The following is a 16,629-nucleotide window of genomic DNA, read 5'->3' as shown; positions in this document are numbered from 1 at the left end:
TGTGGTAAGGTTAATAAAGTACATAACAGAAAAATAAATAATTACATAAAATGATTAAGTAGATAATTAAAATGCATTAAGATGGCAGGACATGTGATGTGTCAAAGATTTAGCAAACAGGAGCTTCTGGATTCCATTGTGATCCAGGGCGAACATGTCTGCAGTAAGTGTATGAGCAGGATTCCCCAGTCCGCCAGCCGTGTTTTTCCTGTGCAGCGCGCCCTAACCAGCAGTAGGATCCTCCGTTCCGGCAGCCGGCCAATGAGGTTTCCCATTGTGGCCATCCACGCCGTCAGGAAACCAGTAGGCGTAGGTGCACTGCCAGCGGAGGCAGAGGAACCCGCCACAAGAGAATTCTGCAGTATAGGTTTATTACCTGAGCCATGTGCAAATTGGCATAGGGCAATAACATTAGAGAAATGAATGTGTGGTTCAAAATCTGGTGTGGTAGAAGTGGGTTCCGGTTCATGGGTCACTGGCACCAGAATTGGGAAAAGTGGGGCATGCATCATTGAGACGCTCTTCACCTGAATCACACTGGGGCTGTTATTCTAGTGAGCCATATACTAGGAAGGTAGAGAGGGTTTTAAACAAAATAGTCAGGGCAAGGGATGAAATTTGGGAAGATATGGTAGAAAGAAAATGAGGCAAGAGAGAAAGGTATTAATATTGGAAATTATAAACAGAGTGTGACAGGAAGGGAGAGAGTACAAACCTAAAGGTAAATCAGCAGTCAAGGCTAGATGTTATAAAAAATAATAAAGGAACACCATTAAGGCTCTACATCTGAATGCATAAAGTATTAAAAACAAAACATGAACTGAAACACAAAAAATATAAATGAATACGACCTAATAGACATTACAGAGACATGGCTGCATGTTGAGATAGATTGGAATCTGTATATTGAAGGAAATATGACATTTAAGGACAGAAAGCTAGGAAAAGGTGGAGGATGGCTTTTAATTGATGATGGTATAACCACATCAGAGAGGATTGACCTAAGTTCAGGAAATCAGGATGTAGAAACAGTTTGGTAGAGATGAGAAATGAATAAGGCAAAAAGTCACTTGGGGGAGTGGTGCGCAGGTCAACAGAAACCACACAGTGAGACAGAGTATAAGGAAGAGATAATGGGAGCTTGTGAGAAAGGTACAATGATACTCATGGAGGACTTTTGACTTGCAGTTATATAGATTGAAAAATCAGATGGGCAAAGGTAACCTAGAGAAGAGTTCCTGGAATGTTTTCGGGATAGTTTCTTAGAACAGCACATCTGGAGCCAACCAGAGAGCAGGATACAATAGACCTGGTATTGTGCAATTAGATCAGACAAATTGCTGACCTCATAGTGAATGTGCCTCTAGGTAGTAGCAATCCTAATACGATTGACTTTACATTCAGTTTGAGGGAGAGAAGAATAATATCTTAAACTTAAAAAAGGGCAATTATGAGGCATGAAAGCAGAGCTCGCTAAAGTAAACAGGCAAATTAAGTTAAGTGATAGGTCAGTAGGGATGCAGTGGGCAAACATTTGAATAGATAATTTAAGAATAAACAGAACAGATACATTCCAACAAGAAAATGTTTGGAGGGTGGACCAACCATCCATGGTTAACTAAAATAGTTGATAACATCCAAGAAAAAGCATATAATTGTGCAAAGATTGGTGGCTGGTCAGAAGATGGGACAGAATATAAAAGACAGAAAAATAATGACTAAAAGATTGGTGAGGGGAAAAAGTAGAAATTGAGAGAAAGCTAGCAGAAATATAAAAAACAGATGGGTGGAGTTTCTATAGATATTTTTTTTTAAAACAAGAATTAATAAAGTGAACGTTGGTCGTATAAGTGCATATGGGAATTAATATTGGAAAATAAGGATGTGGCAGATGAATTTAATAGGTATTTTGCATCAGCATGGAGGATGTAAGTAACATCCTAGAAATAGCTATAATTCAGGAAATGTAAGGGAGGAAATCAAGAAAATTACAATTACCAGGAAAGTGGCATTTAGCAAATTGTTGCAACTGCAAGTCCTGATGGACTTCGTCCTAGGGTCTTAAAAGAAGTGACTAATGAGTGAGTTGACATGTTGATTTTAACTTTCCAAAATTCCCTAGATTCAGGGAAGTTCCATTAGAGTGAAAAGTAGTGAAGTACTTCCTTTGTTCAAAAAGACAGGGAGACAGAAAGCCGGAATTACAGGCCAGTTAGCTGAATGAACATCTCTGAAAGCAAAATGCTGGAGGCTATTATTAAGGATGTTATAATAAGATACTTAGAAAAATGCAACATGGGCAGCATGGTGGCACAGTGGTTAGCATTGCTGCCTACGGCGTTGAGGACCCGGGTTCGAATCCCGGCCCTGGGTCACTGTCCATGTGGAGTTTGCACGTTCTCCCCGTGTCTGCGTGGGTTTCACCCCCACAACCCAAAGATGTGCAGGTTAGGTGGATTGGCCAGAGAAGGTTTATTAGACTAATTAAGGAAGGATGTAAATGCATTGGAAGTAGTTCAGAGAAGGCTTACTAAACTAATCCCTAGAATGGGAGGGTTGTCTGATGAGGAAAGGTTGGACAAGCTGGATTTGTATCCTCTGCAGTTTAGAAGAATAAGAGGCGACTGATCGAAACATATAGGATCCTGAGGGGTCTTGACAGGGTGGGTGTCAAAAGATGTTTTGACTTGCAGGTGAATCTAGAACTAGAGATCACTGTTTAAAAACGACTAAAATCATTTAAGACAGAGATGAGGAGAAACTTTTCTCTTTGACGGTCATGAGTCTTTGGAACTCACCCTCAAAAGCCAGTGGAGGCAGATTCGTTGAATATTTTTAAGGCAGAACTAGATATATTGTTGATAAGCAAAGGGGTGAAAGTTACTGGGGTTTAGGCAGGAATGTGGAAGTCAGGTTAAAATCAGATCAGCCATGATCTTAGGCTCTCGGGGCCATGGCCTACTCAGGCTAATTCAAATTTGTATGTACAGGCATTATGATAGCTGCCAGGAAAGCAGGCATAGAACATAGAACATAGAACAGTACAGCACAGAACAGGCCCTTCGGCCCTCGATGTTGTGCCGAGCAATGATCATCCCACTTAAACTCACGTAACCCGTATACCCGTAACCCAACAATCCCCCCATTAACCTTACACTACGGGCAATTTAGCATGGCCAATCCACCTAACCCGCACATCTTTGGACTGTGGGAGGAAACCGGAGCACCCGGAGGAAACCCACGCACACACGGGGAGGACGTGCAGACTCCACACAGACAGTGACCCAGCCGGGAATCGAACCTGGGACCCTGGAGCTGTGAAGCATTGATGCTAACCACCATGCTACCGTGATGCCCAAAATGGGCATCATTAACATAGTTTTTGCAGGCATGATTACAAACTTAGTAATATTGTTTCTATCATGGTCTGCAACCTATAAAGAGGTGTCGAGATTGAATGGCACATACGAGGTTTGGTGAGCTGTGAGAGTGGATTTCAGGTACTGCCATAAAAAGGCGTAAAGTTCTGTCACTGCCTTTCTGGATATGGGCAGCCTCCTGGCTCTGTTTCTTGAGTGAATGGAAGCAGTGAGCAATGGAGCAGGGTCAGAGGCATACAACAGAGGCAACTTGAGAAATTCAAACCAATAGTACTTGGCCCAGACTGGGAAACAAATGTTTCAAGTAAGTGAATGTCCCACCAATCTCTTCAAGATTGGATCTGCTCCTCCCAAGGCAGAGAATGAGTTTGAGTCCAGAGCCTGTATAACAACCATTCAAATTCCACAAAAGCTGCAAAAGTCTTTCAGCACACACTTCAGGCTACTGGTGCAATGAGAGTGATGCCACAGTCTCCTCTTTTTACCTCTTGCCTCCTCAACAGAGCTAAGAAATGTTTCTATTTCCTCGTGAGATGCCTGTGCACTGCCATAATTTCCTGCTGCTCCTTAGTATGTTATCATATGGAAATCTCTAACCCAGATTGGGTGCCAATTTCATTGCTGGTGCTTGGGGATGATGGTGATGATGGTGTCTCCTGAAAAGAAGTCACCCCTGAGGTGTTGTCATCTGTAGCTTCCAAAGTGGACCTCTAGAAAAGCATTAACATGATGCTGATAGCTTGGAAAGTAACGGTTGGGGTGTATTGTGATGCACATTTATGTACTTAATGCATAAATTTGCATTTTTTTGAGTACAGTGTGGATGCTTTAGAAACCATTTTCATAGAAATCTCTGGCCTCAAATATTCTATTCTGACATCTCTGGCATGTCATTCATCACCAGTATTTGCTTTTGCAGCTCGATGAGATACGTAATGTTGGCTGGTCCTCCGGTCTTTCTCCTTCCCCTTGTGTTGTGCAATATCTATAAGCAGTCCACGTATTTGGGCTTCTATTTGGGAAAATATTAAATATTGAGTAGAAGCAAATAGAATTAAGTGGGTTGAATGAAAAGAATGTTTGAGGGTGGAGTGATGAGAGACGTTGATGATCATGCAAAGGTTACCACGTGAAACCAGGAATGCTGCAAGCAAAAGGTGAGTATATATTATAATGATAAGTGGCATAGTTTTCCCCTGTAAGGAAAACAGAAAATGTTATTTTTGATTTCCATCATTCATTGTATTTTGCTTTTTTATTTCTGTTCCCTTTTGCTGAGTGATGAAGGGGAGGAAATTGTTGGGTGCTGGAGGAGGAGAAAAGGGCTGTTGCCATGTGGTGTTACAAGAGATGGAGAAGTGAGCTGCACTCACCCTAGTTCTCTTGTGAGCTCTTTGAAGTGCATCCTGTACTACATCCAGGTGCAGATGGTCATGTTCTTGGAGTTCAATATTTCAAGCCTGGTACACCTCGTGTTTTGAAATCCTCCTCCCTCTGTCTGGAAGGAGACTTTGTACTTCATCCTGATCTGTTCCTATTGAATCTCCAGGGAAGCTTCAGCGAATCTCTTGCTTCAATCCAGTTTCCTCCTGCACCAGTGTGACAGGTTATTTTCTTTCCAGAAGTAAATGCAACCTTTCTTTAAGAACTACATTCTTCTTTAAATAGGCTTCTGGCTTATGCAACAGAAATTGAAGATTCAGAGTGTACAGATTTCCCATTGTGTCAGGTGTGAAACCACCTGCAAATTTGTAATGTGGCCCAGGGGGTAACATAGTACAGGCCTGTTACCTATTGCACACTGAGTTTCATAATCCCCCAATTGCCACCCACTCAAATCAGAGTCACTGTGATAGCTTGACAGAATTATGACTAGAAGCAAGAAGTTAACCGGTCCGTCCTCGCACATGCTTTTCATTCAACAATTCCCAATTTTAATTCTGTTCGCTTCTAGTCACACAAAATTTCTGCACAAGCAGAAGCTTGTTGAAGAATATTAATAAATCTCAACATTCATTAACAAAACCTTCTGTTTCTGAAACTACTTCACTGAGTAAAAGTGTTTATATAGAATTAATAAAGTTTTGGGGTCTCAGGTTATTGAAAAGTTTTCAACTGTCGTGGAGCAGAAGAAAGCAGCCAATGTAGTGAATAATGAAATTGCTAGCTAATCCCTGAAAATGTTGGATAACAACTAACCCAGTATAATTTTGTTTTGCTGCTCATAAATTTGCCATCTTAAAAACATAACCTTAAATTATGCTACAGATGGTTTGTGGTTTCCTTTGTGATTCTTATTATTAGAATGGATGTCGCAGTGTTCACAAAGACTGCAGAAGCTAAGATGAATAACAAAGCTAACATTTATTACACTACTTATTAAAGCTTGACCACTTACACCTATAGCAAGCAATAATCTAGTAATCTGCAGTCTACACTCTACTAACACTAGTCTCTATATTCTATCTATAACTGTACTCTGCACTCTCTAGATCTCTCCTCTGCACTTTCTCCAGCCCTCTCGCAGACGCCTGAGAGTCAGTGCTTTATATAGTTCTGCATCTAGCTCCATCTAGTGGTCTGATATTACATCACCCTTTATATTCTACACATAAGAACATAAGAACTAGGAGCAGGAGTAGGCCATCTGGCCCCTCGAGCCTGCTCCGCCATTCAATGAAATCATGGCTGATCTTTTGTGGACTCAGCTCCACTTTCCGGCCCGAACATCATAACCCTTAATCCCTTTATTCTTCAAAAAACTATCTATCTTTACTTTAAAAACATGTAATGAAGGATCCGCAACTGCTTCACTGGGCAAGGAATTCCATAGATTCACAACCCTTTGGGTGAAGAAGTTCCTCCTAAACTCAGTCCTAAATCTACTTCCACTTATTTTGAGGCTATGTCCCCTAGTTCTGCTTTCACCCGCCAGTGGAAAACAACCTGCCAGCATCTATCCTATCTATTCCCTTCATAATTTTAAATGTTTCTATAAGATCCCCCCTCATCCTTCTAAATTCCAACGAGTACAGTCCCAGTCTACTCAACCTCTCCTCGTAATCCAACCCCTTCAGCTCTGGGATTAACCTGGTGAATCTCCTCTGCACACCCTCCAGTGCCAGTACGTCCTTTCTCAAGTAAGGAGACCAAAACTGAACACAATACTCCAGGTGTGGCCTCACTAACACCTTATATAATTGCAACATAACCTCCCTAGTCTTAAACTCCATCCCTCTAGCAATGAAGGACAAAATTCCATTTGCCGCCTTAATTACCTGTTGCACCTGTAAACCAACCTTCTGTGACTCATGCACTAGCACACCCAAGTCTCTCTGCACAGCGGCATGCTTTAATATTTTATCGTTTAAATAATAATCCCGTTTGCTGTTATTCCTACCAAAATGGATAACCTCACATTTGTCAACATTGTATTCCATCTGCCAGACCCTAGCCCATTCACTTAACCTATCCAAATCCCTCTGCAGACTTCCAGTATCCTCTGCACGTTTGCTTTACCACTCATCTTAGTGTCATCTGCAAACTTGGACACATTGCCCTTGGTCCCCAACTCCAAATCATCTATGTAAATTGTGAACAATTGTGGGCCCAACACAGATCCCTGAGGGACACCACTAGCTACTGATTGCCAACCAGAGAAACACCCATTAATCCCCACTCTTTGCTTTCTATTAATTAACCAATCCTCTATCCATGCTACTACTTTACCCTTAATGCCATGCATCTTATCTTATGCAGCAACCTTTGTGTGGCACCTTGTCAAAGGCTTTCTGGAAATCCAGATATACCACATCCATCGGCTCCCCGTTATCTACTGCACTGGTAATGTCCTCAAAAATTCCACTAAATTAGTTAGGCATGACCTGCCCTTTATGAACCCATGCTGCGTCTGCCCAATGGGACAATTTCTATCCAGATGCCTCGCTATTCCTTCCTTGATGATAGATTCCAGCATCTTCCCTACTACCGAAGTTAAGCTCACTGGCCTATAATTTCCTGCTTTCTGCCTACCTCCTTTTTTAAACAGTGGTGTCACGTTTGCTAATTTCCAATCCACCGGGACCACCCCCGAGTCTAGTGAATTTCGGTAAATTATCACTAGTGCATCTGCAATTTCCCTAGCCATCTCTTTTAGCACTCTGGGATGCATTCCATCAGGACCAGGAGACTTGTCTACCTTTAGCCCCATTAGCTTGCCCATCACTACCTCCTTAGTGATAACAATCCTCTCAAGGTCCTCACCTGTCATAGCCTCATTTCTATCAGTCGCTGGTACGTTATTTGTGTCTTCCACTGTGAAGACCGACCCAAAAAACCTGTTCAGTTCCTCAGCCATTTCCTCATTTCCCATTATTAAAACTCCCTTCTCATCCTCTAAAGGACCAATATTTACCTTAGCCACTCTTTTTTGTTTTATATATTTGTAAAAGCTTTTACTCTCTGTTTTTATATTCTGAGCAAGTTTACTCTCATACTCTATCTTACTCTTCTTTATAGCTTTTTTAGTAGATTTCTGTTGCCCCCTAAAGATTTCCCAGTCCTCTAATCACCCAGCAATCTTTGCCACTTTATATGCTTTTTCCTTCAATTTGATACTCTCCCTTATTTCCTTAGATATCCACGGTCAATTTTCCCTCTTTCTACGGTCCTTCCTTTTTGTTGGTATAAACCTTTGCTGAGCACTGTGAAAAATCACTTGGAAGGTTCTCCACTGTTCCCCAACTGTTCCACCATAAGTCTTAGCTCCCAGTCTACTTTAGCTAGTTCTTCTCTCATCCCCTTGTAATCTCCTTTGTTTAAACACAAACACTAGTATTTGATTTTACTTCTCACCCTCCATCTGTATTTTAAATTCCACCATATTGTGATCGCTCCTTCCGAGAGGATCCCTAACTATGAGATCATGAATCAATCCTGTCTCATTACACAGGACAAGATCTAGGACCGCTTGTTCCCTCGTAGGTTCCATTACATACTGTTCTAGGAAACTATCGCGGATACATTCTATAAACTCCTCCTCAAGGTTGCCTTGACCGACCTGGTTAAACCAATCGACATGTAGATTAAAATCCCCCATGATAACTGCTGTACCATTTCTACATGCATCAGTTATTTCTTTGTTTATTGCCTGCCCCACCATAACGTTACTATTTGGTGGCCGATAGACTACTCCTATCAGTGACTTTTTCGCCTTACTATTCCTGATTTCCACCCAAATGGATTCAACCTTATCCTCCATAGCACCGATGTCATCCCTTACTATTGCCCGGATGTCATCCTTAAATAACAGAGCAACACCACCTCCCTTACCATCCACTTTGTCCTTCCGAATAGTTTGATACCCTCGGATATTTAACTCCCAGTCGTGACCATCATTTAACCATGTTTCAGTAATGGCCACTAAATCATAGTCATTTACGATGATTGTGCCATCAACTCATTTACTTTATTCCGAATACTACGAGCATTCAGGTAAAGTACACTTATGTTGTTTTTTTTACCTCTGTTTTGAATCTTAACATCTCCAGTTTATTCCTTTTGTTATTACTGGCCTATTCACTGAGCTCCCCTCAGTCACTGTACCTTGTACTGTCGCCCTTTTAGATTTTTGACTATGGCTTCTCTGCCTTACACTTTCCCCCTTACTTCCTTTTGCTTCTGTCCCTGTTTACTACCTTCCAACTTCCTGCATCGGTTCCCATCCCCCTGCCACATTAGTTTAAACCCTCCCCAACAGCTCTAGAAAACTCTAGGACATCGGTTCCAGTCCTGCCCAGGTGCAGACCGTCCGGTTGTACTGGTCCCACCTCCCCCAGAACCGGTCCCAATGCCCCAGGAATTTGAATCCCTCCTCTTGCACCATCTCTCGAGCCATGCATTCATCCTATCTATCCTGACATTCCTACTCTGACTAGCTCGTGGCACTGGTAGCAATCCTGAGATTACTACCTTTGAGGTCCTACTTTTTAGTTTAACTCCTAACTCCCTGAATTCCGCTTGTAGGACCTCATCCCGTTTTTTACCTATATCGTTGGTGCCTATAGTGCACCACGACAGCTGGCTGTTCACCCTCTTCCCCCCCCCCCCCCCCCCCCCCAGAATGTCCTGCAGCCGCTCCGAGACATCCTTGACCCTTGCACCAGGGAGGCAACATACCATCCTGGAGTCTCGATTGCGTCCACAGAACCGCCTATCTATTCCCCTTACGATCGAGTTCCCTATCACTATACATAATTCTACATAATGTCACATGGTTGTTAATTAGCACTTTCAAATTGGCATATAAAGCATCACATGTACGCTAAACTATTGCATGTTTTGTGTCTGCAAAGAACATGTATACACATTGTGCCTGTTTCAGCTAAATAAAATAAGTAAAGCCATTTGCTCATTCATTCAAAAGGGCAATGCCTTACTTAACCAATCAGAGTTAAAGGGCGGGATTCTCCCCTACCCGGCGTGACGGGGGGTCCCGGCGTAGGGGAGTGGCGCCAACCACTCCGGGGTCGGGCCTCCCCAAAGGTGGGGAATTCTCTGCACCTTTGGGGGCTAGCCCCGCACCGGAGCGGTTGGCACCAGAAGACTGGTGCAAAAAACCGGCGGCAGCAGCCTTTCAGGCCCGCCGCCCGGCAGCGGGGCTGGCCGAAAGGCTTTCGCCGGTCGGCACATGCGCCGGCGGTGATGTCAGCGGCCAGCTGCCGCTGACGTCACCACCGGTGCATGCGCGATGTGGGTTTCTCTTCCGCTTCCGCCATGGTGGAGGCCGTGGCGGCGGCGGAGGAGAAAGAGTGCACCCAGGGCACTGGCCCGGAGTCTGAGCGGGGCGCCCCGATCGCGGGCCTGGCCACCGTGGGGGCACCCCCCGGGGTCCGATCTCCCCGCGCCCCCCCCCCCCCCCCAGGACCCCGGGGGGCCCGGTCGCGGCGCCGATCCTGCCGCCACCAGAGGTGGTTCAAACCTCGGCGGCGGGAGAGGCCTCCCAGCGGCGGGACTTCGGCCCATCGGGGCCGGAGAATCGCCGCGGGGGCTCGACGATCGGAGTGGCGTGATTCCCGCCCCCGCCAATTCCCGGGTGGCGGAGAATCTCTGCCACGGCGGGGGAGGGATTTTCGGCGGCCCCAGGCGATTCTCCGACCCTGCTGGGGGTCGGAGAATTTCGCCCAAGGTATCTTTTTTAAACTTCCAGTAATACCTGACAATTAACTGTCAAACGACTAATTGAAACATGTTGATTTGGCCCACAGAAATGCATTCTTCTTTCTGATAACATTTGCGCATGGTTCTTTTTACTTTAAGTACCTACCACATTTTGCTAACATTTTTGTGGTGCAGCATTTCTTGCATAGGATGTCTAACAGGTAAATAACAAAACAAAAAAAGACAAAAAACCATTAATACTGGAAACCTGTAATAAAAATAAGTGCCAAATTTTGTTTTCAAAATAATGGTCAAGCTAATAGCTCTCCCTATTAAGTGCAAATTCTACTGTAACTTCAGCCGATGATTAATACATAATTGAACCCAAAAATCAAAACGTTGCTGTCAAAGATGCGCCTCTCTGCTGTTCATTTCATGAGAAAGGGTGTCTCCCGTTCAAATGCATTAAACGGCTTAAAGTTCCTGTATTTGTACTGTTGAAATAATGTAATGTTGCCATTTCTAGTCTAAGTAACTTTTTAACAATGTCAAAAATTATCATTTCTGCCTGTCTGACACAAAAAATTATGTTTTTAAAGAGATTTTTGTAAATATAAAATTCATTGTCTCTTTTTTCTCTCTCACATCCAATTCTTTGTTGCTTCTCTTCGTATCTTGACATTGAATTTACCATTCGAGCTTTCTTCATGGTCCTTGCACTGTTAATTTCACAATCATTCAATCTGATTGGTTAAGACGATACACAGGCCAGGATTTTTATTTTGCTGAGAGTGCTTGAACGAAGGCAGGGGGACGTTTACCTCCACCCTTCAGGTCAATGTGCCAGTTCCCTGACATAAAACGAAAAACTGAGGGTGCGATTTTTCCACCCGACTCCGATCCCATTGCTCTGGGAGCATCGCCAGAGAGGCCCAAAACAAAGTTTTCCGCTGGGCACCCAACAGCACGAGAATCACCCGACCCACTGCATCAGTCACAATCCTGATCATACCATAAGGCTCATCTAAATATACGCAACCTCTTTAATGCCGTAGTCTCCCGGCTCCCACACAGACACGGGAAGAACGTGCAGACTCCGCACAGACAGTGACCCAAGCGGGAATCGAACCTGGGATCCTGGAGCTGTGAAACAACTGCGAACCACTGTGCTATCGTGCCGCCCACAGTCTTTCACACAGCTTTTCATTTTTCGCGCCGAATACAATCTGATCACCCAGAAGGGAGTCTGTTAATAGCGAAAAATTACAGGTCAGTGCTTTGAGCTTGAGATCTGTTCCAAAACAATTAATTATTTCACCTGCCTTTTCGACTTGTTTTCGGAAAATAGTACACTCAAGGGATCATTAACCTGCGATTCACAATGTCTATCGAACTTTGGCAATATATTTCTTTTTATCACTGTCATTCTCAAAGTGGAATAAGTTATACAGTTATAATGCTTGCGGACCAGCCACGGTTTAGAACAACGCAATCTTTCGCTGATCATTGGCCACTTTGAGGTCTGAGGCTGAGAGGTAGAGTTCAATCTGTTGTTTCAAATTCCTCCTGTTCACATCTACTTTACCTGATGTCCTGAACTGCTTTGGAGTCTGCAGACCTTCCACGAAGCTGCAACTGGGCATGTTCCTTCGATGCGACTTGCTTCTATGATATCATTTCGATCGGAGTCTGGATGAGCTTTTTTTTTTTAACTTTGCAAGTTTTAGTTTCTTCGAGATTTTTTCTCTCTCTCTAAATCTAACTAAACTACCTTGGTGACCTCGCCTGGTACCATGTGATGTTCTCTGTTGTGTCTATCAGGATGTCTTGAGAATGTAGTGTTAACAAAGAACATTAAACAGTGTTACTGAACAAAGCTAATTTATTTAAACTACTTTAATAAGGTTTGAATAAGTCAACAGGTATAAGTTATTAAATTAAACTGTACAATATCTCTAACTACAGAACTCTACACTATGAAACTAATCTATCTCACGCCTAAACACTTTCTCCCAGAATCCCAGGAGTCACATGATATTTATATCACTGCTCCTTACCCCTAACTGGTGGTGAGAAGTATAACATCATATTGTTAACCCTTTGTATTCCTTACAGTATACATAGTGTTACAAAATGTACTGAGTCATTGTGAAGCACATGTGATGAATGGATTCTCATCCCGTGGTTCTGCAGTGTGCCAGGTAATTCTCAAGATGTGAACACAACTCTCACTTTGATTGTCCTGGTAGAGAAGCCTATTTCATGAATCCCGAGGCTCTACATTTCTGTCCTCTTGTCCTTCACCCTCCAAGGAGGCTGGCCACAGTCTCTGCCTCCCCTGTCTCATCCTGCTCTGAATTGATGAGCATTTCATCATGTTCCACCATTTCTGATATGCACGGAAGGACCGATTGAGGTGCAAGTGTCTGCATTGTGTAAGAAGCCTTCCTATTTATTTCCTTTGTTCCCATTTCTTTTATGCTATGTTGGCCTGTGGATCCATAATCAGAATGTGCCTTTAAGCCTAAGACTCAAAATTGAAACAACCTGTTTGTGAGGACACTATGTTCCCAGGTTTTGTTTTTGGAAAGGAAAACCCAGCTCCTCAACACCGAGTGGATCATAGGAATTAGGTTTGGAGGGAGTTGACTCGATTGGTTAAGTGGCAACTGGTGAGTTGGCTAGGCACAGTGCTCTTCCTGATAAGGGTCAGTGCTTGGTTCCTGTGCAATGCTTTCTGAGAGAACCGGCAGAAGCGTTCAGACCTTGGAAGTGAAAGGAATGCTCTCACTCTCCTGCTTACTGAAGTGAAAGAACTGCTTTATTGTTCTGAAAACAGTGAGTGCCTGCCACATCTTCTGCTGTGAACTTGGAATGATGCTCAGTCTGCAGAGAAGATAGCCAGCCTTGCCAGAGAAAACCTTCTCAAGCCTATAAGGAAGAAGTATCAAAACGAAAACTGAACTTGTCTTTGTGTGTGTCCATGGTGGGGTAGTTAGGATTGAGGTTTAGGAAAGGTGAATTTGATAGCCAGTTATATTTTCTGTCTGTTTAATTATAATACTATACATACTAAAAGGTTACTTGTGTTAAAGTTACAGTCCTGGGCCAGGATTCTCCCCTACCCGGTGGGGCGGGGGGTCCCGCGCTGGAATGGTTTGCACTCCTCCGGCTGGCGTGAATGGCCTTTGGCGCCACGCCAGCCGGGGCCGAAAGTTTATTAGGATCAACCAAGGACCTCCGGTATTTTAAATCAAATCTAATTTCACCTATGTTGCGAATACGGGTCAAGGGAGGCTGAAAATGACCGTGCATTTGCCCAGGGTGTCATGACAACTGATGGAAGGTTTGTAAGAAAGATGTTGCAGACTCTGATGTGTCTGCCTCCTCTAACTCCCGAAGAACATTGGCGGGGTGTGAACTCCACCCCCTCTGCACTAGTCCTGGGAGACAACTAGAGAACAAGCCATCCTAAACTGGTACTGTGTAATGAGAACGGAATCATTTTCAATCTATTTGTGCGGGACCATTGGGCATGAGCGATCATAATATGGTTGAATTTTTGATCAAGATGGAGAGTGATGTAGTTGATTCTGAGACCAGGGTCCTGAATCTTAATAAAGGAAACTACGATGATTTGAGGTGTGACTTGGCTTTGATCGTTTGGGGAATGTTACTTAAAGGTACGACAGTGGATAGACAATGGTAAACATTCAAGGAGCGCATGGGGGAACTGCAACAATTGTTTATTCCTGTCTGGCACAAAAATAAAATGGGACAGGTGGCCAATCCATGGCTTACAAGGGAAATTAGAGATAGTATTCGATCCAAGAAAGAAGTAAACAAATTGGCCAAGAAAATCAACAGGTCTGAGGATAGGGAGCGGTTAGAATTCAGCAAAGAAGGACAAAAGGATTGATTAAGAAGGGGAAAATAGAGTACAAGAGTAAGCTTGCAGGGAACATAAAAACTGACTGTAAAAGTTTCTACAGGTACGTGAAGAGAAAAAGATTGGTGAAGACAAATGTAGGTCCCTTACATTCAGAAACATAATAGGGGACAAAGAAATAGCTGAGCAACTAAATACATACTTTGGTTCTGTCTTCACAAACAAGGACTCAAATCAGATACCAGAAATGTTGGGGAACCCAGGGTTTAGTGAGAGAGAGGAACTGACGGAGATCAATATTAGTAGAGAAATGGTGTTGGGGAAATTGATGGAATTGAAGGCTGATAAATCCCCAGGGCCAGTAATCCATATCACAGAGTACTTAAGTGCCCTGCCTCAGCAGACATTTGGCTAATATCTATTTCCTGTGCTTCTCCTTAGCTTTATGCTTTTCTTTTAAGTTGTGCACCTTCTTACAGATCTGTCATTCAGTCTTTAAAATTATAGAAACTGATCCAGGAATTCAGTTGGGTTCGCAAACTGTATGGACTGTAACCAGGACACCCAAGGCAGGACAGAATTTGGGTCTTGGGTATAATTCCAATAATCAATTAAACACGCTGATGATGCCCACCATGCTTTGCTTAAACTGTTTAATAGAAAAATTTCAGATCATTGCTTCACTGACAGTGACTCACAGGTGATTGGGGGATGAGAGAGCACAGTGGAAGTGGAACCCACACACACCCTCGCGCAGCTAGTTAGGGGATGAGAGAGGACAGTGGAGTGGAACCCACACACACCCTCTCACAGGTGGTTGGGGGATGAGAGAGGACAGTGGAAGGATAGACTGAAGGGCCTGTACTGTGCTGTTCTATACCCTGAGTCCACAGACTTAAAAAAAAGAAAACTACCTTTTTGGTAGTGGCCAGTTCCGAGGCTGCATCCACATCAGGACATCATGAGTGAACCAGGCCTTCTCAGGACAAGCCGTTCCTTCGGGATCATAAAGCACATTAGGTTGATGACTAATTTAGATAGCTGCCTTGGATGCTTGAATATCATTCAAGCCAATAAAACTGTAGATATATTTAGGCATTCTCAGGGTGCAAAGTATTTTCCTGCAGAATTTGTAATTTCTTTCCCTGGACTGGGTTTTATGCACCCGATCGACAGGTCCCACCACCTATTTGGTCACCCAAACTTGTATGGGATTTTACAGAGGCAATGGAGATGTCTGGTGGCCTGTCCACCCTTTGGCCATTTGCAACCCATAAGTGGCCACTTAAGGATCTGATCCCACCCCTGCTACTATTTTGGGTTAGTATACCACCATACCCCAACTTTCTACTCAAATCATAAAATCCAGCATCGCATTTTCTATCTGAGAAATGGTTGTCATGATGCCTAATTATTACCCTGTTGTCAATGAGACATTGCCAAGCTTACTGCTACCATTGTTATCACAGAGCCTGTCTTTTCCTATCAAAATGTGTTTGCTTGCTCATTTACTGTGTGCATTCACACTTGAGAAGCTTGAATGTGCAGTTGAATTCTTCCCTGTTACGTTCTGACATTTTCCGTCAGCAACAATTGAGCATTCTTTAGCTAATCAAAGTTTTTGGCATCAATTGGTTTAGTGCTTGATTATTTACATTGGAACTGACTGTTACAAAGTAATTAAAAAGTATATTCTATAAACAGTATATTTGATGGCTGTGTGATTTGTATTGTCATTTTCAGGGAATGGAAATGTTTCCTCTTTTTGTAGAAAAACAGTTTGCAAAATATCTACTGCATTGGAAGCTTCCAGGTGCTGACCAATATTTCTGTATTATAGCAAGGTTTACTTGACTTTGAAGTCATGATATATATTTCGCACCTGAAACAACAATTACTATATAATTTCATAGCATGCTTTAAAGTATTGTATAAAATAGAATGCACTAAATTCTGAATTGTTTTAACACAGAACATACAGTGCAGAAGGAGGCCATTCGGCCCATCGAGTCTGCATCGACCCATTTAAGCCCTCACTTCCACCTTATCCCTGTAACTCAATAACCCCTCCTAACTTATTTTGGTCACTCAGGGCAATTTATCATGGCCAATCCACCTAGCCTGCATGTCTTTGGACTGTGAGAGGAAACCGGACCGGAGGAAACCCACGCAGACGTGGGGAGAACGTGCAAACTCACGTGC

The 16,629-nt window shown here is 43.2% G+C and overlaps 1 protein-coding gene across 1 annotated transcript in view; it reads left to right on the top strand.

Annotated features, from left to right (window-relative positions):
- prickle2b (prickle homolog 2b) overlaps positions 1-16,629 on the top strand; it is a 441,701-nt gene that overhangs the window by 343,505 nt on the left and 81,567 nt on the right.

The sequence above is a fragment of the Scyliorhinus canicula genome, chromosome 11 (genome assembly GCF_902713615.1).
Source record: "Scyliorhinus canicula chromosome 11, sScyCan1.1, whole genome shotgun sequence".
Classification (NCBI taxonomy): Eukaryota; Metazoa; Chordata; class Chondrichthyes; order Carcharhiniformes; family Scyliorhinidae; genus Scyliorhinus; species Scyliorhinus canicula.
This window is presented reverse-complemented; position numbering and strand designations above follow the sequence as displayed.